Here is a 25669-nt window from a genome sequence, read left to right as displayed (position 1 = left end):
TTCATTGTTCTGTAAGCTTGTGTGTGCACGTTTGTGGCTGTATCCTCTCTTCTAATCTTCAAGCTAATTTCAGCCAAAGAATTGACTGGAGGCAACAGGAACAATCCATGAAACATTTGCGTGGACTGCACAAGCCATATTTCCTATTCTCCCAGCCTAACTGCTATACAAGAAAGGCATGAGGACAAATGAAAGCTGAAAAAACCACAAGGTAGTCAGTTGCAAACCTCTTCAGCACAAGAAGTTGCCAGCCCACTGCCAGCACATTGGCCATCCCACAGATTACCCACCCTTTGGGTTTCTCACGTGCGTGGTTATTATGTAAGGTCATATGGTCTGACACATGTGTTCCTCGAAGTGATGGGCTTCCCGGACTCCATCCAGAGGATCAATGAGGATTCTGAGTTCAACAAGAGCTTTCAGAGAACACTGCTGTTCAGTCTGCTGTACCCCGCTTGGACAGTTAAAGGGGATGACTCTACTTTTCTAGGAGGTTTGAGACCTTCCTGGAATTAATTAACGTGGTGGAACTCCACACCTGCATTACCTGATCTCCAGTACCAACACTGATAGACATTACCCAGATGGAATATAAAAGTCGCTTTAAAAAGACAAGAGCCACTTCATAATGTTAAGATTTTTAAGTCACTGAAATAAATGCTATCCACTAACAACATTTAAAGTGGGCGGCAATCCTGGTTCCAGCATACTTAAGCTTTGCATCAGAACAAAACTATCATAAATTGGTTAAAAACCACAGTAATACGCAGTTGACACCCACGTATGTTATACTGGCTCCCAAGAACAAATGATATCTGTATAATAACTCAGTATGGTCCATGTGTTATTGCTGTTAAGAATAATGCAAAGTACTTAAAATCTAAAAAGAAGTATAATGCAGTTGGAAAAAATATGTAAACTTCTCTTGTACACATAATACATATTCCTCTACATTCTCTACCAAATCAATATTGTTTACTAAAGCAGTGTTTGTACAGCTAGCAAAAGATCAACAAGAGATCAAAGAGCGGTATATAAATAAAAGAATAGTTTTAACTATGATGTCTCCAGTCCTTTCCCCTGTACAGTCTTATTGTAATACACATGCTAAAAATTTAATTCTTTATAATTATCATACACAGATATAAAAATGCCACCTGAAACACAAAGTATGAGGCTGACAGAAGTGGTCTCTGAGTAACAGTGATTCCTTTGGATATTCCACACAATTGCAGTAACAGGAAATCAGCTAACAAAACCATCTTGGTCTGGAGCTACTGTCCTAAATGGCATTAAATACCACTAATGTGAAAGAGTGGTACACCATATAAATCTTCCCTGTATTTTCACAAAGAATGAAGTGCTGTCTGATTTCTCACCTGGAGCTCCACAAAACGGTTTATTCTTACTGACAAACTCATCTGATTTCCAATCCAAAGTTTGCTTTATCTCGGTCTGAGGAACCGAACAGATGCTTCTCCCATGAAAAATGACATCCAGCCTGCTGCTGACACTTCTCTAGTAATCCCAAAAGCTAGAACTATGGACTCGCTGCAGTTTAAAAAAAAATGGTGCTTTTCTGCTAAGACCCAAGCATTGGTTCTGACAAAGTCCTACGTGTAATCATCCACCCTGCTCAAGGAAGAGATGCTCTGCAGGCTTTACCCAGCCCACACCCCAACAGAGCAGCTGAGCAGCTGCTTACCTGCTGGTGCAGGGAATCTGCTCAGGGAAGGGTTCCCTGCTTTCTCTGCTCTTACCTGCCTGCCAAGAGCTGGCACAACATCACTTGCTTCCTTCAGTACTGGAGAACAGCCTCTCAGCAGAAGGTGCAAATAAACCCTAAACCCCCTTCATTATTTGTTTTTCTTTTGTAAAACACACCCCAGCAGGTGATGCTGCCACAAGATTTCTCAGGATTTGAATTATCTGAAAACACATTAGCAAAATAAATGAAGGTGAAATGGCATTTCAAATACCGGTTTCCCTGGGTTTTATTCTGCCACAGAGGAAAATTTCACTAAGGGAAAAAAAAAGTCTGCATCCATTTCGGAACTAAACATTTGGACTAAGGCTTGGAAATAAACTTGGACATGAAAAACCAATTTTTTTTCATTTATGAAAGGAATTGATTATTAGCTTGCATAATCCCAAATTCTCCTCTGGCTAAACAAGACATTAAAGACAGAGCATAGACAAAAAACAGATACCTACATGGATAAATAAAAAATACAGGCAAGAAAAAGAACCTTTTAGGAAGACCATATTAAATGTATACAAACCCATTTTCTCAAAGCCTAACACTTACTTCCCCTGCATTTATTTTCCCACACTTCACAGATAATTTCCCTAACACCCCTGAAAATACCAACACTGATTCTAGGCATTATTAATGAGCACAGGCTACATCTCCTAACTGCAATAATTCTAGGCTGAACTTCATGTAGTAAACATTGCATTCCACAGACTGATGAGCCAGCTCTCAGATAAACACGCTTGCTTAAGTATCAAGTATTAACACCCTATGGCAATCTGAGCCCATGCACAGTGACTCAGTGCAATTATTCCGAGTGTAACAATAAGTGGGCAGTCATGCGGATTTGTAACTTATTGGTTTAAGCACGAAATTAAACAAGCAGGAAAAATTAATGAAAACTATTCAATTTTAGACCAGACTGGGGACAAAATATGAGTAAGTATTATAAACATGACATAATCTCATTTAAGGAGACTGTGTAACACATAGGTTTTACAAATAGTTACAGACATTAATCTTGTTAAGTTTATTTCCAGAGTTTTATTCAGTAACAGGATTGATTGGCTGGAGGAACACGGGCTCAGACAAAAAACTAGCTGAAAGCTCTATTTTTGTCAGAGTGACAGATTCTTTTCTTAAGTAACTTGTTTTGTTGTCTTTTGTTCCAGGACTATAAACATTATTAGCAATTCTCCAACTGGCAAGAGAGGCTGAGATGTTTTGTCTTCACCATTCTGGGTTGCTTTTTGCTCTCTTACACAATCCAAGAGTTGGGAAGAGGCAACAATTTTGATTTCCCTTCCCTGTAAGATCAACTTTCTTTTGCTCACAATTGGCTTCTTCTGCTGAAGCAGTGAGGGAAGAACTGCTCCATAGCTTGCCCTTACTCTGGGAAGAGATGGGTTGCAGATCCTGATAAGCAGAGCTATTGCAACCTATGAGCTTACATATCTGACAACCAACATTACCATCCAGTTCCCTGTCGTTAATTTGCTTCCTATCATCACTGACTTCCCACAGCCAAGCCTTGCATGGCTTTCATGTGGCTGCAGCTATTTCTGTCTGCACCAAGAGGTCATTTCATATGTTGCTAGCAGAAGGGATACTGCTTTCTTCTGTGACTTCAGGCAGCTTTTAGGAAACAAAGATTTCCTGCCCCCTTTCCAACTAGAGGCAAAGGTCAGGGAGTCTAACAATGAAGCACAGTGTTGCAGCTCGATATTTTAGTGCTAAAAAATTTACCCACAAAAGCAAAGGGGACAATTGCTACATAAAACTCCATGCACAAACATGTCCCATCCAAAACACGTCTGTAGCCCAAGCCAAGGATTTGTGCCCACTAAAATAATATTGTTATGTATACATTTCCTGAAAAAGATAGTATGTTACTACACAAAGGTCCAACACTTCAAAAGTGGTACATCTGGGGTTTTGTAAGAAATGAAAAGTACAATCCATGAGTACAAAACAGGATACATTCCTTGCTGGACTCAATTGCTAATGGTCACATTCACACTTTACTTCCATGCTGTGACCAGTTCCAGAGTCTCTGCCATCCCACTGACCTTCTGAAAGCATTTACACCCAAGGGGTGACTTCTTTAAATCAACATTATCTTCCACTTTTCACTAACAAGGCTACATCTGATCTACCATCCTCCCTCTGTGATATTCCTCATATTCAGGATCCAAGAGGAAACATATTGGAACAGCTTTGCCATACGTTTTTCAGAGCAATCTAATAGTGCCCAGAGCACCAAGGCCTCACTACATATTTATAAGCTCCAATTTTCAAACAACACCCTTCCCAGGCAAAGGAAATAATCACCAAAAGCTCACAGTGAAAACTGTTCCATTATCTGGATCACAGCTTGTAAGCATGGTCTTTGCTGTCCCATGCACGGAATGGCTACTTTTGTGTTTATGTTCACAATAGCTTTTCTACTCCATTTGGAGGAGATGGGACCCTAAATCAGCACAGGTCAATGCAGTGTCTCCCATCCCTGTATGTATTTCACTAGATACTGCATAGTGGTCTGCTGGATGTGATACACTGCATTTAGCTTCGCTTATTTTCATTTCTGCAGAAGCTAAGTGTTCCCCACAGAGTAGTACTTTTTGTTTACATTTTTTTACAAGACTCCCAAATGCATCATTCAGAGGAAATACTGTCAATATAATAGTTTATACTGTACACAAGAAAATGCTTTCTTAGATCACACTCATCATCCAGCCCACCATCAGCTTCAGGAAGAAAAGCTACAGAAGCTTCAGGGCAAGGTGCAAAAAGACAAACACTAATCAAACACAGGAAAAACTACCCTGTCCTGTCTCTTCCATTCCCTTGCTGGAAACCAAGCTCTGAGAAGGATGCCCTTGCCCCAAAGAATAAGGCGGTCCGCTAGCAACTTTTTCCAACAGCTTCTATCCTGGAAAGCTCTGGATGGAGAAAAAGCTCTTTCAAACCTCTAAGGCTGCCTCCACAAAAAATTAAGTCGAGCCACCTTCTCTGCCCCAGACACTCAGGCACACTTTCCTCTGCAGCCTCTGCGATGATCATCCAACCACTCATGCAGGTGACAGAATTCACCATGTAAGGTGCTCATCACAGCACTTCCCAAACTAGTCAAGCATGGGATGGAATAAGGACATATGCAGAATAGAAATCCAACTGCTTTTCCTGAATGGCTTCAAAGAAATTAAAATCCTCCATCTACTTGCTGACTTCCTCCATTTAAGACAATTAGTTAAATCAACACATGTCTACCACTGTAAAACACAGGTGTGTTGTATCCAGGGTTTGGAGAAAGACAAAAAAATATTTATTATGTAGATAGACTAACTGTATATGAGCAAAACAAACTGAACTCCCTCACGCATCAACAGCGAAGAAAAAAAAGATAACTTATGGCTGCCTCTTCAGCTGGGCAGAAGCAACAAGCAGGGCTTCTGACAGGTTGTTCAGGTGACTTCTTTTTTAGCTACTCTCTGAGTAGGAGAAAGGCAGGAAAGGCAGTCTAAGTCCTACTGATAGAGAAGCAAAAGCATGCTCTTCTCATGCTCCAATCCCTGAAGACCTATTGCCTGACCTGCAGTACCCTTATTTTTCAGTAGTCCTCCATATCCCTGCTCTCGATCTAAAGAGACTCATGCTTCAGCCCTGTGACCCCACATTTCCTGCTCATGCCCTCCACACCTTGGTCAAAGTAGCAGAGGAAACAACATGGATGGTTCCAGGATGGCTGTAAAGCACATGGCACTTATTCAGCAGGACCTGACAAACAGGAGTCCCTTCTCCAGCTCAGGTGAGCCACCACAGAGTAGTAGCATGGGCTCCCTGAACTACTGGAGGGCCTGCCAAAGTCAACCTCTGCTCCAGCACAACATTCCTGTGCCCAAGGGAAACCATTTCCCCTACAGTGATTCACTGATTTACAGCCGGTTAGATGCTACCCCCACCTCCTTGGTGAATGCAACATACACAAGCACATGGTCTGCAGCTGCAGAGACAAACCCCAGGGGAAGCAGTGATTGATGTGCCACATACAGCCTGCCACCAGTTGAGAAAGTTCCCATCTGAAAGGATAAATTGCTTATCTTCAGTGTCAGAAGCTCCTCACACTGTTTTAGATGATCAGTCCCATGTCTACGCCAAACCCTTTCCTATCAATAAAATTCACAGATCCACAGAGGAAAAACTCATTTCTCATGTGAGGACACAACAAGGTGGTTGATGGGCGCTTTTTCCTACGGCCAATGTTTCAGTGTGGGACAGGTCTACACTGCCATCCCAGCAGCTGCAGTGACTGGGACCACCAGCCTGCTGTGCATGGGGGCCAGCCTGGGGTGCAAACCTGACCCCCCTGAGCAGTAAGTATTGTGGCCAGACTCCTGGTACCCAAATTAACCTCTTCTCGGTTAGGCCAAAAATTCCAGAATAATGCTGCTCCCCATCTTAAGCAGATCCCATTTTCAAGCTGAGGATGATGGCTTTATGTGTTACAGGAATTGTTTTGTACCAAAGCAGAGAACAAAATGAGTGATGGTAGGAATGGGACAGAAAAGCTACAGGAGTGGCAGAGTTCATTCTTGCAGCCAAGGAGAGATGGGCTGGTTGAGGATAGATTCTTGCATCTCAGGAGAGACTACTGATAAGAATGCCAACAAGACAGAAATTAAGTAAAAAGCCAGGTCACTGAGACTACTAAATGCCAAGAGGCACAAAAAAACATATGCAGAAAAGCTCATTAATCATAAAATACCCTCCTGTGCCTTGCATTGGGGATCCAAAATAAACACTGGGAGTTTTAAACTCTTTTCAAGAAACTACACCAAACAACATGAATTGTGGATGCGTCCATGTTTGGGTTTCTAGGCAATAAGACTAAAGTATAACCCTATTCCATGCCAGGTACTAGTTTTAAAATGGAAGTTGGACATCCTTGACATGTGATGGTGGGAGGTCTGAGATACTGCACATGACCAAATAAGTCTACTTCTCTGAAGACACTGTGGGATTTCCCCCCCACACTTATATGAGAAGCAGCTGCTTCTTTTTGGTGGTGGTGTTCGTGTGTTTTTAATGTAAACGCATTTCCCCTTCTCCAGAAAATGTTCCCAGGGTATTGTGGCACCCTGAGGGTAAGTCTTGCGTGGCATCTTGCTTGAAGGGAGAACTGACTTTTTCTCCTGCAGAGAACTGAGGAGATTCCACAGCCAGGGTCCTCCCAGAGAAGAGGAGCAGCACATTGCCAGAGGAAAGCAGAAGCCAGGAGCTCAGAACTGACCTCAGGATTTCCAATTTTCTTACCTGGTAACAATGCTACACTAGCACAATACACGTCTGCGGATTTGAGATGTGAAAACAAGGCCCCTGCAACTAAAGCAAGCTATGCTGAACAATCTAAAAATGAGGACCCAATAATATCAGACTTTTGGAAAACTGCTCAACAAGGACAGTTCATTACTGGTCCAATTTTAGGAATGACTGTCATATAAGGGTGTAAGAACAGTTTTCTCTTTCACTTTTGCCATTAATGGAGACTCCATGTGAAAGGTTATTTTTGCTGAGGACCAAATGACCTTGCTGCAGACTGAGAAGAGTAAACAAAACTGGAGGGTGGAGATCCTACTGTGTGTACCTGCAGCAACTCCAGCTCAACACATGTCCATCTTCCTCTGACTCGACCTCCTTGATATTCTCTACTGCAGTACACTGACCCCTTACTTTTACTTACTTTACATTATGAGAAACACAGCTAAATGACTGAGTTTGAAACATCTTGGAAGGAAGTGGTCTTTTATTTTTCCCTAACCTGAACATTTAATTGACAGGGAATCACAGAATTGCTTAAGTTGAGAAAGACCTCTGAGATGATCAAGCCCAAACATTAACCCAGCATTGACAAATCCAACAGTAAATAATCATGTCTCCAAATACTACACACACATGTCTTTCAAATACCTCAAGGGATAGAGCCCACCACTTCTCTGGGTAGCCTGTTCCAATGCTTGGCAGCCCTTTCCATGAAGAAATTTTTTTCTAATATCCAATCTACACATTCTCTGATGCAATCTGAGGCCATTTCCTCTTGTCTTATTGCTTTTTACTTGGGAGAACAGACTGACCCCCACCTGTCTGCAATCTCCTTCCAAGTAGGTGCAGACAGCAATAATGTCCTTCCTGAGCCTCCAGGCTGAACAACCTCAGCTGCTCCTCCTAAGACATGTACTTCAGAGCTGCTTCGCTGCCCTTCTGTGGACACACTTCAGCAGCTCAAACAAATCCTTCTTGTCATGAGGGGCCCAAAACTAAATGCAGTAGTCAAGGTGTGGCCTCAGCAGTGCCAAGCACAGGGAGACAATCACTTCCCCAGACCTGCCTTTAACAGCTATTCTGATGCAAGTGGATGTACAGTAAATGGCTGCAGAGAGGAGAGGGTAAGCCAGGAGCTTTGAGATGAAAACTTGGCAGTCCTCTGAAGAGGCCCCATGTGAATCCATACTTTCAGCTCAAGTTGCCAGCTATACATGACTGCAGAGCCATGAGATTTTGGCTCAGCCAGATGGGAATACGGCTGCCCTATCTATTGCTTTACAGCAGCAAGAATGACGGTGACACAGTCTAACACAAGGTGTGCCACAGTGCAAGCAGAAGAGCAATGTGAGTGATGCTCTTCCCTCCACATGCTGGGCAAAGTATGGACCAGTGTCTTCTGACCAAAGAAGCACAGTGCAAAAAGGTGGAAGGGCTTTTCTTTCCTTGCTGGAAACCTATCAGAACAATAACCACCTCACAAAGGGCACCACAGAACTTAGCATGCTCATTGCTGGTGTCTGCAGTGCCACAGTTCTGGCTCCTAGTGCCTTGTCCATGTGTATTTCAGATCGGGCAAGGGAAATGCCCTCAAGTGACTAATTCAGTTATCATAACAGGAATGTTCTCTGATCACCAGAAATCTCCTTTGTATCTGGTGAATGCATCTGGAAGGAGAGGGAGTAAAGGGAGGAAGATATTCTGCATTTATGTTTCCATTAATTCAGCATAAGAAACAGATCAAATGTTCATTTATTCCATGTTCCAGGACACTTCTTCCAGACACTATAGTTTCTCAGATACAAGCATCTCCCTCACCTACATATTCACACTAATCCATATAAAACTATGAGTCATTACACAAAGTTCCATCCAGAAGAGTAAGCCATTCATCCTTTGGGGGAGGAGGAGGAGAGGGAAAATTAAGAGCTGTTTCCAATTTAATTGGCAGACTTTACATTTTTGTTCTGCTTCCATTGGAAAGTGTGGTGCTAATTTTTCTACCACAGCTTGCAACCACGGTGAAATCTCAATCTGCTTCATTTATGTCTACCAGCAGGACTGCTAAAAAAATAAAATAAACCAGAACTGTATTTGCCCTGCCTCTGGTCAGTGTGCAAGTTCTATGTGCTGAACTAATGCTTGCACTATTTCAGGGAGTCAAATGTTTTAAAGCTCCTTGCAACTGCTAAGTGCCTTTTTCAACTGCTCAAGCCTTGGTGTGGTCTTCTTGAGAGCACAATAACTTCTGAAATAATTCTGAAAAAGAAAAGTACTATGGAATAACTCACAGTGCTCTGCAGCATACTCTTGACTGACTTTTATACCATAAAGCACATTTATGCCCCACCCTGTCTTTTTACTGTACCTTCTAGTTGAAAACATGGTTTCCTGTAAGCAAGCAGCTCTTTTTGGGGCTAATTTTGAAGTGAGGATACTTAGGAAGCAGCTAATTAAAACAGGTACGTGGTTTTAGTTCCTACATTATCCATTTTGACATAGGAGTTTTAATTATGTGTATCCCTTTCCAGTGTGACAAGAGTACTGGACTTCAACTGTCTTCTCATTTTTACTCTTTGCATAATTCCTGATTTTTTCTCAGTTGCTTCTTGGCTTTGCACCTTTTTCTCCCTCATTTTCTAATCCAACTATTCCAGCCTGGCAGCTGCACATAACATTTATGACTATTTCAACTCAACCTCCCTCATCTTGTTCCTTTTTGCACACAGCCCTTAAATCATGTGTTTTCCCTCATGAGCAATTCAGGGGCCATTCCCACTGACTGTATTACCCCAGAGGTGTGAGTGGTCCACTGGTGCAGGGACCATCCATCAACCTGCAGCACAGACTTGGGTTAATTCTGCATCGGGCTCTGCTGAGCTCCCAGGACCACTGGCAGGTAGCACTCAGCAGCAAATCCTCTGGTGGAGGACTGGAACCATCTACTTGAGCTGCTCCTGGAGCTCTTGCAGTGCTCAAGGAGGGACATTTGGGACCCCTGATCTATACGTGGATTTCAGGTCGAGAAAGAACGGCAAACGGCAAAGAACTGCCACCTGAAGTCCAAAGCAAATAATACAAAATAATACAAAAGACACCAAATCAGCACTCCTTCTGCAGGAGATAAGCTAAAGCCAAATTACCATGAGACTTTCAGCACCTTTTCGCAAATTAGATCAGTTTAATTCTGTGTGACTTTGCTAATGATTCACGGATCTTGCTACACCTTTGTGGAACATTAGATTACCCTGCACTTACCCCCTTTCAAAACATATATCAAGCCTTAAGGCTTCCACGATGGTTGTGCACCAACATTTTTCTGAAGTGTCAAACACACAGAGGAGGAACTATTGTTGGGCCCTGCAGTAGCCATCTCATTTGACAAGGAGGTAGGAGGTGCCACAAACATCAGAAAGACTGCTCTGCACCTCTGATACCTAATAGCTACAATTGACAGTTCAACTTGCTCAAGCTCCCCTGGAGCAAAGCATCTGAAGCTCCTGTCAACTGAGCAGATGCCAAATATGCCAGGTACCTTCATGGGAAAAACACGTTTTTCTTCATACAAAAAAAAAAAAGAGGAATATGTAAACTATATCCTGCTCCATGGCAGTTCAGGATATGAAGGGAAAAAAAAAAAAAAAGAGAAAAAAAATGAATCACAGGCACAAAAGCAGTGCAACCTGCTAAGAAAGAAGTGTTACATCAAGCAAGGTGCACAGGTGTTGGTCTGCTCCCTTCCATTTCCACCTCCTTCCTAACCTAGCACGTGAACATTTATCCAGTGTAGCTTGCTGGGATATAGCATTTCATCTGAAATGGAAGGGAATACAAGCCACATGCAATACATTCAACAAAAATTCAAGGCATTTAGAGGCACCTGAATAGTTCAGGAAAATTACAAGCCCTCGAGTAAAGACTTCGAAATCACAGGGGAACAAATCTGTACTTGCAAATGTTAACACCAAGCTTCCTGAGGTAAAGCTGCAGAGGAAAGGCATCTCATCTACAGAGAAAGTGCTTCCTCACAAACTCCAGGTACTCAAGCTTCCTTTTTATTTTGTTTTAAGGCTCTCCAAGAGCCTTAAACCTTTGTATTAGGTATTTAATACTTACAAGCCATGAAATTTAGTCTCAAAAAGTGATCCTTGAAAGGCAAAAATGCGTACTTTTAGCTGATGAGTAATCAGGGAAAACTTTCCTTTCTCTTTTAAATATGAACTTACGCTTCTTGCCCTCTAAAAATTACAGAAACTTCTAAAGGCAGAAAATGCCATGAAGGACAAAAAAAAAAAAAGAAAAAAGAAGAAATGCAACACTAGATAATTTTAAACCCTTTGCATACCGAATAAGGGCATATTAAACCACAACCTTAGTCATAAACCTCCAGCAAGCGCAAAGACAAAGTAACGCGGGCGCGACACGCAGCCGCTTGGCTGCCAGCTAGGCAGCGGCTCGGAGCGCACCACACACGCCAAAGGAAACGGGTGTCGTACCTCGCCTGCCTCCAGCATCTCCTCCTCCACCCTCCCGACCACCTGTAGCCGCCTCAGAGGAAGCAGACAAGCTCCCACATACTTTCCAGCTATGCTGTGCCAGCCGCAAAGTACGCACGCTGCCAGCAACACATGTGTGAAAATACATACGTGCAGTACCAGCGTCGGGCCTCTCTGCAGTGATTAACCTCGCTGCAAGCAAGCCAGAATTACTTTCACATTTCTTAATTTAAAAAGCAAACCAGAAAAGTGGCCCAAAGAGCAAAAGAGAACCCCTCCATCACATTCGTACCCTTTCTTCCCCGCACACACACACCTACACTACACTGGAAAAAGGCTGTAAGCATGGCATTACCACTGTTGTGTCCTGGGTACAGGGAGCAGTGGTTTTGAGATTAAACACCCAGTAAAGAAATTTTACCCTTTTGACCAGAACTTTCCATAAATGATTGAACACCGGTTAGGAAAATAAAATAGAGAAATGTCTAAATTTCCTCCCATGCTCAGATGCGGCTCTATGGTTGAGATCACTTCCCCGTGATAACAGAAAATTAGGGCGAAAAGGATACACACCAACTGCCTAAGAGAAGACACCTGAAGAAGATGCCTGGCCATGGGGACCTGGGAACTGGTGCCAGGGCAGCATGACCCGGTTTGGGGGCTCTCCTTGCAGGTGCCAGAAGGACACCCTGCCTCTACCAACTTCAAATACAGTGCTACAGGTACCTTTTCATCAGTGGTCAGTCATTAAGGGAAAGGAAAAAAAAATCAAACTGAGGGGGAAAAAAAATAAAATCACGTGACACCCCCACTTCCCTGAAAAATCCAGCAGCCACAGAGAAAGAAGTTTTATCCTTGTAAATCTCAAAGAAGAAAGGAGCAGAAAAAATATGCAGGGAAAGCAACTCATTTTCCAAAGGTCCTCTGGAAACTCTTGGGGTGCTTTGCCTATTCTACAACAACGATCTTCTCTCTTTGAGCCATTTCATCTCTGCTGATACACTGAAGAAGGGATCCATGGGTGGGGAGAGAGTTAAAAATAAAAACAAACACTGAAAAGCTATTTGTAAACTGTTTCACCCCAGCGAACCCTTCAACTCGCGGTTTCTCTAACCGACTGCACAGCACACCTGCAGAGCGAGTCGGGGCAGGAGACACCCCTCCATAAATACCCGGGAGATCCCTCACTGGCTGCGCCTCCTCAGGCACCACTCTGCACAGGATGATGGCAACAGGTGCCCATATCCCTGGGAATAGCCTAAACTTTACAGTCAGGTAACAAATGGAGGTAGGCAGCCCTGAATGCCCTGAATACAATTTTTTTGCAACAATCAAGACTGCCCTTTATCTGGGTTTCAACACATATAAGGTCTCAGGCACCTGGTCATCCCTCCTTCACTCCACCATCTCTGACTAGCCAAAGAAAGCAGCTGTGTCAGGTGTTACCAAGCACAGCTGTAAATCCTGAAGCCTTTCCATCCCATCCAGGTGACTGGCAAACTGAAGTGCCAAATCCAGTAATTAAGCTATCCCTCAAACCCTGCACAGTCCCATGAAAGCCAGATGCCCATCTCCTCCAACATCAGTTCAGTGCTCCAAGTCTGCTGCCCAGATGGGCACTGGACATCTGAAGCAAAAGGCTGGGAGCAAAGACATTTCTCACAATTCTGGTTTACTCCCAGTCCAACAAAAGGGCACTAATTCTCACCTCTGGGCGGACTACTGCTTTAAAGAAACAAACAAAAAAACACCAAGCAAGTCCCAAACAACTTTCAGGTGTTGAATCAACCATTGCTTGAGTCACACATGCACAGCGTGCACCACTCACTGGGAGCTGCAACACCAACCTCAGCCTTTGCTCTTCTCTGCCTGCCCAGACCCACCTTCACCCCAAAACTAACAAGGAGCTTCTTCACAATGATCTGAAGGTTTAAATCGGAAATATGCAAGCAGTGCTAGTGTGGGCACAGACATTCTGGGGTGGGGCCAGGGCGGGGGGAGTGCACTAACTAACACTGCTGATGCTGGAAAATGTGCTGGTAACCAGGAGGGGCAAATCCCAAAGGCTGGTGTTCAAATAAGCATCCCTGGTATGGCTGTTTGTCCAAAGCTTCACCAAACTATCGAAACTTGCTGAAGTGCAAAGTAAGACTGGAAGGGAAAACCTTTCAGAAGCCCTAGTTCTTCACACTGGAACATGGTTACTGGGATATTTTCCGTATTTACATGGAATGGAATTGGATTCTAGGAATCCAGTCTGGGAAAATGGATGTTTTTCTACCTCTTCCGCAGGACCAAATCATGTTTTTATTCTGACAACAGAACACAATAGAAGCACAACAGAACTTTGCTATGGCCCCATCATGCTGCAGACTACAGACCCTATAATCAGATTATTATTTCCTCTCTACCAGCTTTTGCATTGCTTGTTTACAGAACTGTGGCACCAGGAAGCCCCTAAAACTACCTGTACCAAAGGACAATCATGGAGAAGACAACCTCACTGCAAGAAATAGATTGCAAGTGTTGAGGGAGCACAAGAGGCACTTGGGAAAAGAACAAGGAAAAGTGTGGGACAAAGCAAACCACTTCTGGCATTCATGTTTACCACTGCCACCTTGCCCTACCCGCCTGCCCATGCACACCCTCTCCAGAGCACTCAAGTCTCACCTGCACTTTGAATTCCTTTGCTGCTGTGTGTAGTAGTCAGCTATTTCATGTTGTTTTAGAGCAGACAGTAAAGATTTTGGTCCTACAAAGTTCTCCTATGACATTACTGACCTTGTTGCTCTTTACGCTACTCCAGTTTCCCTAAGAAAGAAAAAAGTAGTTAAATTCTCAAGTGATTCAATCAAGTACTGTGCTCATCTTCAGAAATAACTGGCATCACTTTGAGATCAAAATATCTACCCCACTGCTATAGAAAGACTTTATAGCTGTAAGTTCTATACAGGTAACACTCCAACAGCACAGTATTTTTTTTTTCTCTACCAAAACTCATCATGAAAAGCACCAGAAATATTTGTAGCAGGCAGCTAATACAAATTACTGCTTTCCTTGCAAGCTATTTTCACTAAATTAGTCTTGATAGCATCACAATTTGTTGAGGTAGGAAACAATAGAAATTAACAAGCCATGGCAATCTGGGGAAGGAAAAAGAACTGTGGAGGCAGTATTTACCCCTTGAGATAGTATTTGGGAAGAAAAACAGGAAGAATTACTGGCTAAGTAACATGGGGGTTGCTTGTACTTGCGCACTGCATTGGCAACCTTGTGTTTCGCTTTAGTAACTGGGGCTAGACAAAACAACTGGACTCTAGCTGTACAACACTGCATGCCAGACCTTACTTTGATCTTACAAAATGGTAAAAAAAAATTAGAAGAAGTTTGGAGATGATCTGAATGATACTCACAGCTTTTTAAGCTTGGAATTTGATGGTTGGTGCATTAAGCATTACTCACTTTCTGAACAAAGTGGAAAGTTAACACAAATTGGCAGATGACTAACTGTCCAAGAAAGAGATTACTGAATGAATCACTGACTCTACTTTTAGTCTAATAATAAGACAAATGAAGAGGACCAAGAAGGGGAAAAAGACAAACAAAAAAATTTCCTTGCACACTGTTTAAATTTGCCCATGAATTTCCAGCTATCACAAGCTATGCATACATTTCATAATTTACCATGAGTTTTACATTGGGGTTAGCTTACTCATGATTACTTCACAGCATCACTTAATTTGGATTTCTCTAAGAGCTCTGCTCCACACTTTCCCTCGGTACACATTTAATAAGTTACAGGAACAAATTAAGGGATTGGAAATGAAGTTAAATTACTGAGTTGAGTCACAAACACTTGGCAGGGTACAGGTTCCACACACGAAAGTACCTCAGGCACAGCAGATACCTGAAGCAGAATTTAGGTTTCCCAGCTCAAGAAGAGGACCTAACCAAAAGATTCCTGACATTTTCATTTTTGCTGCTCAGGTTCTGGTGAAAAGTTTGCCTAATGCACAACAACCAACATTCAGCTTTGCAGAAAATCATCCTGGGGTGCTGCTCAAGAACACAGGAAAGGGGCAGCAGTGTCACCTCCCTCCCAAGAAACAGCTGCCCAGCTCCAGCAGCCCAGTGGGGTGAAACTACGGACAGCAAATCTGGAAGATCTGGGTTTGCCCCTCAGCAACCTGCACATCTACTGCACCCCCTTGTCTTTCCCACGTTAGCTCTGCTGCTCTTTGGACTTGTGGTCTTACTCATCAAATTGCCTAGGAAAATTAGCCAGGGCTAAGAAAATGGTAAATTGACGTGTACTAGGTCGAAAAGCTGAATCAGCTCAGCAAAGCACAACAAGCACATGGCCAAGCAGGACCTCCTGCTCCCACCCGGTGGCACAAGGCCCTCAATTTCACCCTCTCACTTTGAAGGATGAAGTTAGACTCCCTCCCTCACCCGAGTAAATACAAGTCACTCAGGTCATCTGCTGAACCTGTTACTCAACATTGCTTGCCATCATCCCGAGTGATAAAAGGTTGTGAGAAGACCCGAGGGTTTAGGAATGCAGCCACATGGTTCAAAAACTTCTCCATAGTCACCAGATCTGCTCATCTCTTTGTATGTAACAGACTTAAAATTCTCAAGAGCTCATCCCATCTGGGGGATCAGTGACATGGTTAGGGTGAGTGAGGCCAGAAGCCAGAATCAGGTAGGAATTAGAATAGTTACAGAATCACAGAATAGTTTGGGTTGGAAGGACCTTCCAGATCATCTAGTTCCCAACCCTCTGTCATGAGTAGGGATGCCTCCAGTGGACCAGGGTGCTTTAAGTTCCATTCAACTTGGTCTTGAACATTCCCAAGTTTGGGGAATCTACAGCTTCTCTGGACAGCCTGTTCCAGTGCCTCACCATCCTCACAGTAAAGTATTTCTTTCCAATATCTAATTTAAACCTACCCTCTTTCAGGTATTTGAATATTTACAGGAGATAGTACTTCTGCATTTTGTTAACACTGAAGACTCATTTGATTGAGTTCTGCTTTCCTCTAACTCTTTTTTTCAATTACCTGTTGCAGACACAAGCTGGAAATAAATACCCCAAATCTCTCATGCCACAGAAAGCCAATTCCTACTGCTAAGCTACAGGTTAGGCTAGGCATAGGCTGCTACTGGTTTTCTGCAGAGCCATCACATTGCCAGAGCAAGACCAGAAGAACCTTCAGGAGGTGGGGCATGATGCAGTGACGGTCAGTGCACTTTGGGGACCCGATGTCCCATGGCCAGCTCTAAGCCTTTTGAAAATTTTTGGTTTAATTTGATGCATTATCCAGGTTCTTGACAGACTCCATAGCAAACTTAACATGCACAAAACTAACCCTACACATAGACCGAGTAATTTCTTGCCCATTTCATTCTCAGGGCTGGCCCACTGTGGGATGAGACAGGTGCGAGGGCAAGCAAAGGTAAGGAGAGGAGATGCTGAGCAGAATCACAGCCCCAAATTTGGCAGCTACACTGTCAGCTGCCCTTCACAGGTCCAGCCCTCAGTGATTTTAGACACAAATCCCATTTCTGAGTCAAGAGCTCAAAACATCAGTGAGATTTAGATGTTATTAATTCGTCATGATCCAGCCTTCACGATACTTCTGATACTTGGCATGACAAGCCAAACTCAGAGTGCTGAACCTATGTCCTCTTGAACTCTAAATGACCACTGACACCTTATTTTGCAGTCTTAACCAATTTTTCTTCTGTGAACTTCATTAAGAGTTGTCCCTAAATAAATCCCTTGAGCTGGAATTTGGCCTTTTATGCTATATCCATCTGAAAATAATAAAACCTGTCTTATTGTTGCCATCTAACAAACAATTGGATTTCCACATGTTGCAAAGTTTTATTTCCACAGGCTTCTGCACCTCTATTTTTAGTGCACTTCTCCCAGTAAGTGGCTACAAGACGAAGATTCTCCATCACAGTCTGGTTACACAAGAAACTGACAAACACGTCCGAGGTATTTCAGCACAACCCAAAACAACTACATTAAGATATATAAATATTTAGTGGTAAAAGATGCTCCCTGAAAATGAGGAAGCTGGGAAAAACCTAGATTTTCTGATTGGATTTTGTTAAAAACACATTCTTCTTTTAAAACAGAATAAGAAGAAACAAAAGAACCATCACATCCTTATAAGGAATAACTTTCTAGTATAAATATTGCAGCAACACAGAAAGTAAACATGGAGGCTTCATAAACATGGGAATTCTCACTCCAACAGGGAAGAAAATACTAGCTCTGCCTCATGTATAGCCTTCAAACCTTGTAACAACACAGGCAACAGATAGCAACACTAAATATTAATGCAGCAGATCAGGAGACACTGATTGGACTACCATTCACAGTACCACACCTTGAATAAAAGAATTAAATTTTGATATACTATAACACCATGAAGGGCATGCTCTGCTTACATGAAAACAAAATAACCTCACGTTCTACAAGGCACACTTTCAAACAAAAAGCTGAATGTGCTAGAGGTTGCTTGACTGCATTGAACACAGCGCAGAATCTTTACAAAAAGGCAAAGAGACAAAAGGATTTGAAAACTATTACTTTTCAAGAGAGAGAAAAATAAAATCATTTAACAGATCACTTTCTGATTTGCACTTTTTTCAGCATCACTTTTAGTACTGGAAGCGTGCTTCCTTCCAGGTAGTGACAGACACATCCTACGGTTGTACAATCCATGTTTCAACTAATATTTTCTGTTTACTTTCCTCTCCAGATCCTCTGACCCCCAGCTGAAACAGCAATATAGGTCAGTCTGCAGTCTTACTGTCCCTCTCTTCACCAGATTGGAAAAGAGGTGGAGAACAGCAGCTCAGCAAGATGAGGTAGCGTGCCAAGTCTTCCCCCAGTCGACATAAATACATTATATTTTCCAGATGCACATCTCTGACATCGAGGCTAAGGATTGGCAATACTCTATGGTGAAATGCAAAACACTGAGAAGCCGACAGGAAAGGGGAAGACTTTTGCACTGCAAGCAGTGGTATGAGTAGGTTTTCTTTGAAGGGCACAAGATCTTTCACTGCTGCATAGCAAATCACTAAATCTTCCGTAAGTTAAAAAAGAAAAAATCTCAAAGTAATATTTTCCAACCTTTCACTAAGAGTAGGGGCCAAAACCACACGTTTTAAAGGTCTTCCACAGTTTTATTATTAGAAGTAGAAACCCTACTGATACTGATGAGTCATTTGTATTGGCGGAAACCAAGAACACCCATTTTCTTCATGTGCTATAAAGCTCTCAGTGTGGTTTTCTATTAATTACTGGTCCAAGTAGCTGACTAAAAACAAAACGAGTGACATGAACTCACCTTGTTATAAAACCCTGGTCTATAGCAGCTGATTTTATTTATCACACTTTCAAAGACCGCTTATTTTTCACCCCATTCCACAAGAAGAAAAAAAAAAAATCAAAAAGACAACTATGAGTCTAAACTCCCCCACAGTAAATCCAGAACTGCAGATGGCTAATTCTGCAAAGGCTTTTGTGATCAGCTAAGAAAGAAAGAAGAAAGGAGGGAAGGAAAAAAAAACAAAAACAAAAACCAAAAACCACAACAAGATCAGTTAAAAATCATCAGTCAGCAGCAATCATTTTAGAATCCTTATGAGTAATCAGAATAGAGTCTGTAAATAAAGAAGCAGTTGTACAAGAGTGTGAGCAGATGAAGGAATCCTTTCATGCTAGCAGCCAGTGATATTGCCACACAGGAGGTAAAAACGAGACTAAGAAATAGCAAAATTTTGAAAATTGAAGACAGCTAAAACCAGCTTTTTTAAAGTTTAATCATAATTCCTTGCTGGCTTTAAAGATGATTTATGCCATAAAAAGGAGTGGAGGGTAGGAGACTCCACAGCACAGCTTGCATTTGGAAAGGGAAAACACAACTCATAGGCTAGACTTGTCATACTCAAATTTGGAACGATGCTCAGGGGGATTTTTTGGCAACGCCCCTGTCACCAAACAAAAAAACAACAAAATTAAACAAACCCTATGTAAGGGAACAAACAAAAAACCCAACACCAACAAAAAACACCTAAACCCCAGAGGTTCAGCTTGCTGATCCGTAGCATCAGCGTGCACTTGGGGCGCAACCTCTGCGGCAGCACAATGAACTTCCACTTCACCCTCCGCACCTAGAGCAATGGCAGCCTGGCAAAACGACAGGGTGTTTTGATGTTGCTGGGGAAGAAAACCACAGCAAAGCAGTGACCGGAGAACCGAAAATAACCTTTGAACAGCGGGCTCGGCACTGCCGGTCTCTGTGCCCGCGCCTCCTATTGTGGATAGTTTATAGCCAGGGTAGCTCCAAGCTGCACCAGACACGTGAGTCAGCAAGAGCGGCTCGTAGGAAACTGCTGACATGTTCAATTGCTCTCACACACACCGAACACACCTACCCGATAAATAAAAAACAGCCTGCAGGCAAATCGGGGTGAAGGAACACCTCCACACCTACAGTCCCTGTTTCCCTAGTTCAGGTTTAAATTTTAAAACGATCACTGAAGAAAGAAGACGAAGAAGAAGAAAAAAAAGGCCCTCAGTGAATGTCAGCTATAATAAGTAGCTGTGATTAAGTCTCAAGGGTCATTTTGTTTATTTAAGCTGCTTTTCCTCTTTTCAAAAAATAAAATTGCTGCTCCACAGCCCAGAAGCCCTGCGTGGTGACAGGCAGTGAACAGTTCCTGTTTTTCTTAGTGGGGAGACTCCTTCTGAACCTGAGCACCAAACTCCATCTACAGCTGACTGTTTTCAACACTCGAGGGAAAAAAAAAAAAAAATCATAATAATAAAAAAGCTTCAGGTGTGTATTTCAACTCCTACTAGGGACAAACCGGAAATTGCCATGTTTTTTTGTTCCCAATAGCTTTTCAAACATCTTGTTCAGTTGAGACAGCAGAGAGAGGTGTATGCAAATTATAGGTCTTAGGAATAAATTTGGGAGGATCTGACCATTTTCGGTCACCTTTCCAACTGAAAAGAAGAAAAAGGCACAACTCAGGTCCCCGTGTCCATTGCCCCCGCAACCACCACCTGCACCACCTCCTCCTTCTCCGTTTCCTTTGAGGCACTGAATCTGAAATGTCCCAGCTGGCAGGTCTGCACCAGCAGGCGTAAACAGCAAAGGGGGAGCAGACACAGAAGTCAGGAAAGGGGGCTGCGTGCCTGGAGGCCCCCTCACCCACACAGGAGCTGCAGTTCAGCCCCCACTGTATTAGCTGCTTTTACAGACAGTCTTTTTCAAGCTAGGGACACATCTATTGATCTGCTGAGATGCCAGTGCAGCACAGGTGGTGTTCTTCAGATTGTTGCTGCGGCTCCTTTTGCATGAAGATCAATACAATCGAGCAGAGGAGTCTTCTGAGCCCAATTTTTGACAGATCAAAGTTCTGCCACACATGTAAACTTTTAGCATAAGGGCTTTCCTGAACTTATTCCCTCGTTCTTTTTTATCTCCCTGTTCTGAACGTGTGGTTGCTCTTTGATCATTAGTTCTAGTGACTCAGAAGATGCAAGTCCATCACTGGTCACAGAGGCAGCATTTGTATATATTCCTCTGCTTGGCTGCTTTAAAATTGTAATTCATAGTCTAAGAGTGGCATGGTATGCAGTGCTCTTTTCAACCCACTACAAAGATGTTTCTGCCTATCTAAAAAGCAAGATGAGCACATTGCAACTCAGCTGGCTATATTAATACATTTTACATCTTCTTGATGCAAGCTTCAAATAAATGTGTAATATTCAGACAGCTGCCACAGTTAGTATCTTTTGGAGGAATTTAAAGGAATGATGACCGTTTTTTGTAACAACCTGAATGAGTACTTTGAGCACTATTCCGGAAATCCTGCGGGAGTTACTGGGAGTAGAACTCTACTGCCCATTCATCTACTACAACAAAATCATTTGGGCACCTGCTCAAATATCAGTAAAGAACTGCAGTATCAGAACAACACTCTTTACACGATCTCTTAAAGCATCTGTAGTCCGCAGGAACACTAAAAGCAGCAGGAGTAACGCAGAGAAACCGTGATGTTTAAACCTGAATTTTCTTCAGCACATCAATGGAATGATTAGTGTATTTTCCCTAACAGCTCAACTCAGAAAGCCCTTATATACAAGCATCACACCCAAAATGAACTGAGCTGGAAATTTAGACCCAGAGGTGAAAGAAGCACGCATGCCTTCAAATCTAAGTCAGACCTGCTCAACACTGCAGGAACATTCTTAATGTAAACTAAGAAGCCATTCAGAAAGTATTCCTTTGAGTAAAAAGGCATACACATTTTGATTTGAATATATAAACCATGTTCATACCACCTAAATTAAAACCACGAGAGACTCTGTTCATGTCACACAATACATGCTATTCAATTTTACCGACTGTTTATTACATAAAAATGTCATTACTACTGAAAAGATTACTTCACATATATTAATGTTACCCATCTCATTTTTCAGCTTAGTGCCATAAAGCCCTCTTTGCTATGGTTTGAGAAGTCTCCTCTTTATCCGTGCGTATGTGAAGCCCTACCCAAAAAGAATGTGACACGCACACAATGACAAAACATTTTTCTATTTATCTAAGAACTTTCTATTCTTAAGAAAAAAAAAAAAAACCTCATTTTTTTTTCACTACACCTTTAGAGAAAACCTGAAAGGATGAAAGAAAATAATTGGCAAACATACAGCAGCTCACTAAGAAAACAATGGCACTTCAGACTGAAAAATCAAGCAATGAAAGTTTTAAAATAAGCAAAGGCAAGCAACTTCTGTCACATATCCCACACTACACATCATCTATACAGGGTTTATTTTCAGGTCTCTTTGTCTTTTATTATGCACTTGCAGAAAGAGATATGTAAGATTGCTATATATTATGGAGATTTTATTATTTCAATGAGTATCTGAAGACTTCTTCAATATCAAAGACTTACCGAAATCTCCTTGTAAACTCAGGTTTTATGCCTAACTTCCCTTCCTGCCAAACCCAAAAGAGCAAACAGCCAATGTTTTCTTGCTGCAAAATGAATGACTGAAAGCCAACGGGAAAAGAGAGGAAGGCATCCCACCTACATCACCAGAGCAATCTGCCAGCATGCACATTACCACCAACAGATGTTCCACATGTGCCTTTGGGTCAGAAAAAGACTAGGAGTACCTGTCCTAGAGCTGTTTCCCAGTGTGAGATACCTGAGCATAAACAATTGCTGTTGATTAACAACTCAGGATCTGTCAGCATGTGCCTCAGTCATCTATTCACTGTGTGCATCTTCCCCATCTACTCTCCACAATGGTAAAAGTTTAAAAAAATTGTAGCTGTTTAACCTCAAGTCTCACAGCAGATTTGCCCAGCATTACCCAGAAATGCACACTTTGCTTCTGTGAAGCATTTCTGCAAAAGAACCCTAAATACCTTGAGAACCACCTTATCTCCAAAATCACTAGGGACATTTCTTGCCCGCTTGGCAGCTGTGTACTGGCGTACATCTGTTTGAGTGGTTTGCCCAGCGTTACAGAGGAAACCAACAAGAAAACTAGACCTATGATCCTGATTTTTCAGTTCTCTACTTTTCCAATTAGTCACGGCTTCCTTCCATTCCTTGCAGAGCACCTTCATAGCAGCCTTTGAAGCTGCAGGGTCAAATGTGAAAAGCAATGCTGAAAACTCAGGTTCAGTACACGGCAGGGAAGTACAACGCCGATCCATTTCGCTGCACAGCTGCCCAGATCCCAGTGACAGGGGGCAGGCGGGTGGACACAAAAGGCAACAAGGCTTTTAAAAGAGCAAGCCCACATGTGAAGTGGAATTTTATTTCCATTTGTCAGACGTAAAGCTCCTAGAACAGTGGTTTAAAGCTGTTGTCTATGGGGCTGTTGCAGCAAAAGCCTAACACACCACCGTATTGTTTTATTTTGGCCATCTCATCTCAGCAGTTATCTCAAATTTCAGTATTTACATACCTGAAAAAGTCAATTTACCCAGACATCACACCCTCCCCAAACTGCAGAGCATTCCACCAGCTACAGCAGAATCACAGACAACTCCCGGCTCAAAAAAAAAAACCCAACTTGCGTTCAGAGCCTCAGAAGAAAAAAAAAAAAAAAATTAAAATATGCACAAGTTTAGCGATAGTTCCAAAGTCTCTGAAAACGGGCTTTCATCACGAAAACACTGACACGGCTTCAACTAGAGCAAACAGGAACGCTGTAATTTCCCAATCTTTCCAACATCTTAAGGAGTATTTCGAATCAGATGTCGTCCCTGCCTCACGTTTATTATTGAAGATTGAAACCCGGGGTTTACTCCGGAGCTTCAATAACAAGGGCACAATGATCTCACGGCAACCGAAGCGATTTAAGCAAGACACCCGCTGCACGACCAAAATAGCCCGCTCCACAAAAGGAGAGGCACGGTTTCACACTTAGCTTCTTTCATGACAGCCAGCGTCTCCGCGGAGCGCTGCCTTGCGCGCACGCCGCGCCTTCGTGAGCCCCAGAAACTGTTACCGGAGTTGGCATCCCTGCCCGAACCGAGGGGAGCGGGGGTGGCGGGGGGCACGGCGGGACGCGCTGTGCAGGTGTCCTCGGCGGAGGGGCTGCCCGGGGCTCGCGGCCGTGCGCAGGGGAGAGCGCGCACGGACACACGCGCACTCCCCGTTACGCAACGCGCGTATTTCCCACTTGAAGGAATAAGCGCTAAGCGCGCCTGCACAGCCCGCGGAGCTCCGGGGGCGGGGGTGCAGCCCCCCGCCTGACCCCGCGCAACAGCTGCTGTGCCTGGGAGGAGGAGGAGGAGGAAGGGAGAAACCACGCTGCCCCCCCCCGCACGGCCAGCCTCCCCCCAAACTTCGCCCCCCCCCCGCGCCCGTTCCCCTTCCCCAGCGGGGCTGCCGAGCCGCGGAACAGGCGCACTCACCTCGCCTCCGCGCAACTTTCGGGGGTCGCCCCTCTCGCTGCAGCCTGGGCGGGAGGTGGGGGAGGCAGCGGGGCGGGGTGGAGCGGGCCCGGGGGTGGGGGGGCTGTTACGGCTGAAGAGGTTTGGGGAAGGGGGAGGTTGCTCTTGTTGTTGCTGCTGCTGTTGTTTCGGAAATTCTTATTAGTATTTCTCTGCGGTCAGAAACCTGCACCCTCCCCCCCCCAAATGAAAAAAAAAAAACCCGACCCAGACGATCATCACATGGCGATTGCTTTGAACCAGCTGTTTCCAGAGCCAAAGTCTTGCGGAGAAAAATAAAGGGGGAAGGGAGGGAAGGAGGGGAGGGCTGGCAGGGGGGCCGGAGGAGGAGAGAAAGCCGCAGCGGAGGGAGGGCGGGTGGAGAGAGGGCGGGCGGCGGGGGGGAGGGGGAGCACCACCGCGGGGGCTGTGTCGCTGCCGGAGCGGCACCCGGGGCCGGCGGCGGTGGCAGCCCGGCCGGTGGAGGCGGAGGAGAGAAGGCGGCGCTGCTGTGCTGCTGCTGCCGCGGCCGCTGCTGCTGCCCGGCTCTGCCGCCCGCCCGCCGCCGCCGCCTCCCGCGCCCCGGCCCAGCGCCGCCCCCGCCCCTCAATCGCTACATTGTTGACATTCGCAGGCTGACGTCACCCTCCCCGCCCCGCCGCGCGCTCCATTCACAACAACGCTACGCCGACGGCGCAGCGCCCGCCACCGCGCCTACGCCCGCCGCGGCCCCTACGCAAGGGAAGCGGCGTACGGCCGCTCCGCGAATAGCGGCGGCGCCGCCGGCGCTCCGCCCGCCCCGCCCCTCCGCGAGCGGTTGGCGCATGCGCGGCGCGGGTTCGCTCGCTCGCTCCCTCCCGCGGCGCTGTATATGTGTGTGTGTGTGTGTGTGTGTGTGTGTGTGTGTGCGTGTGTGTGCGTGTGCGAGAGGGGGTGCGTGCGTGCGTGCGTGCGCGCGTGCCACCGGACCCCGCGCCGGGGCTCGCGCCGGCGGCCGCGGGGGGCTCTGGGAGCCGTAGTCCGCCGGGAGGGGCCGCCATGGTGGTGGGGGCGGCCCGAGGGGGCTCTGCTGCGGCGGTGGGGAGGCGCTGGGCAGGGTGCGA

General features: G+C 44.4%; 1 protein-coding gene across 3 annotated transcripts in view; it reads right to left on the bottom strand.

Annotated features, from left to right (window-relative positions):
• BACH2 (BACH transcriptional regulator 2) overlaps nucleotides 1–24949 on the bottom strand; it is a 182351-nt gene extending 157402 nt beyond the window's left edge. For all 3 annotated transcript variants that reach the window (XM_005518210.3, XM_014263728.2, XM_014263729.2), the window contains exon 1: nucleotides 24549–24949. The gene's annotated coding sequence lies outside the window, so the exon portion shown is untranslated. The remainder of the gene's footprint in view (nucleotides 1–24548) is intronic.
• Nucleotides 24950–25669: the final 720 nt, after the last annotated feature.

The sequence above is a fragment of the Pseudopodoces humilis genome, chromosome 3 (genome assembly GCF_049639895.1).
Source record: "Pseudopodoces humilis isolate 2021_Gansu_Grassland_sample_001 chromosome 3, ASM4963989v1, whole genome shotgun sequence".
In the NCBI taxonomy this organism is placed as follows: domain Eukaryota; kingdom Metazoa; phylum Chordata; class Aves; order Passeriformes; family Paridae; genus Pseudopodoces; species Pseudopodoces humilis.
The sequence above is the reverse complement of the archived record's forward strand: the minus strand, read 5'-3'. Positions and strand labels throughout refer to the sequence as shown.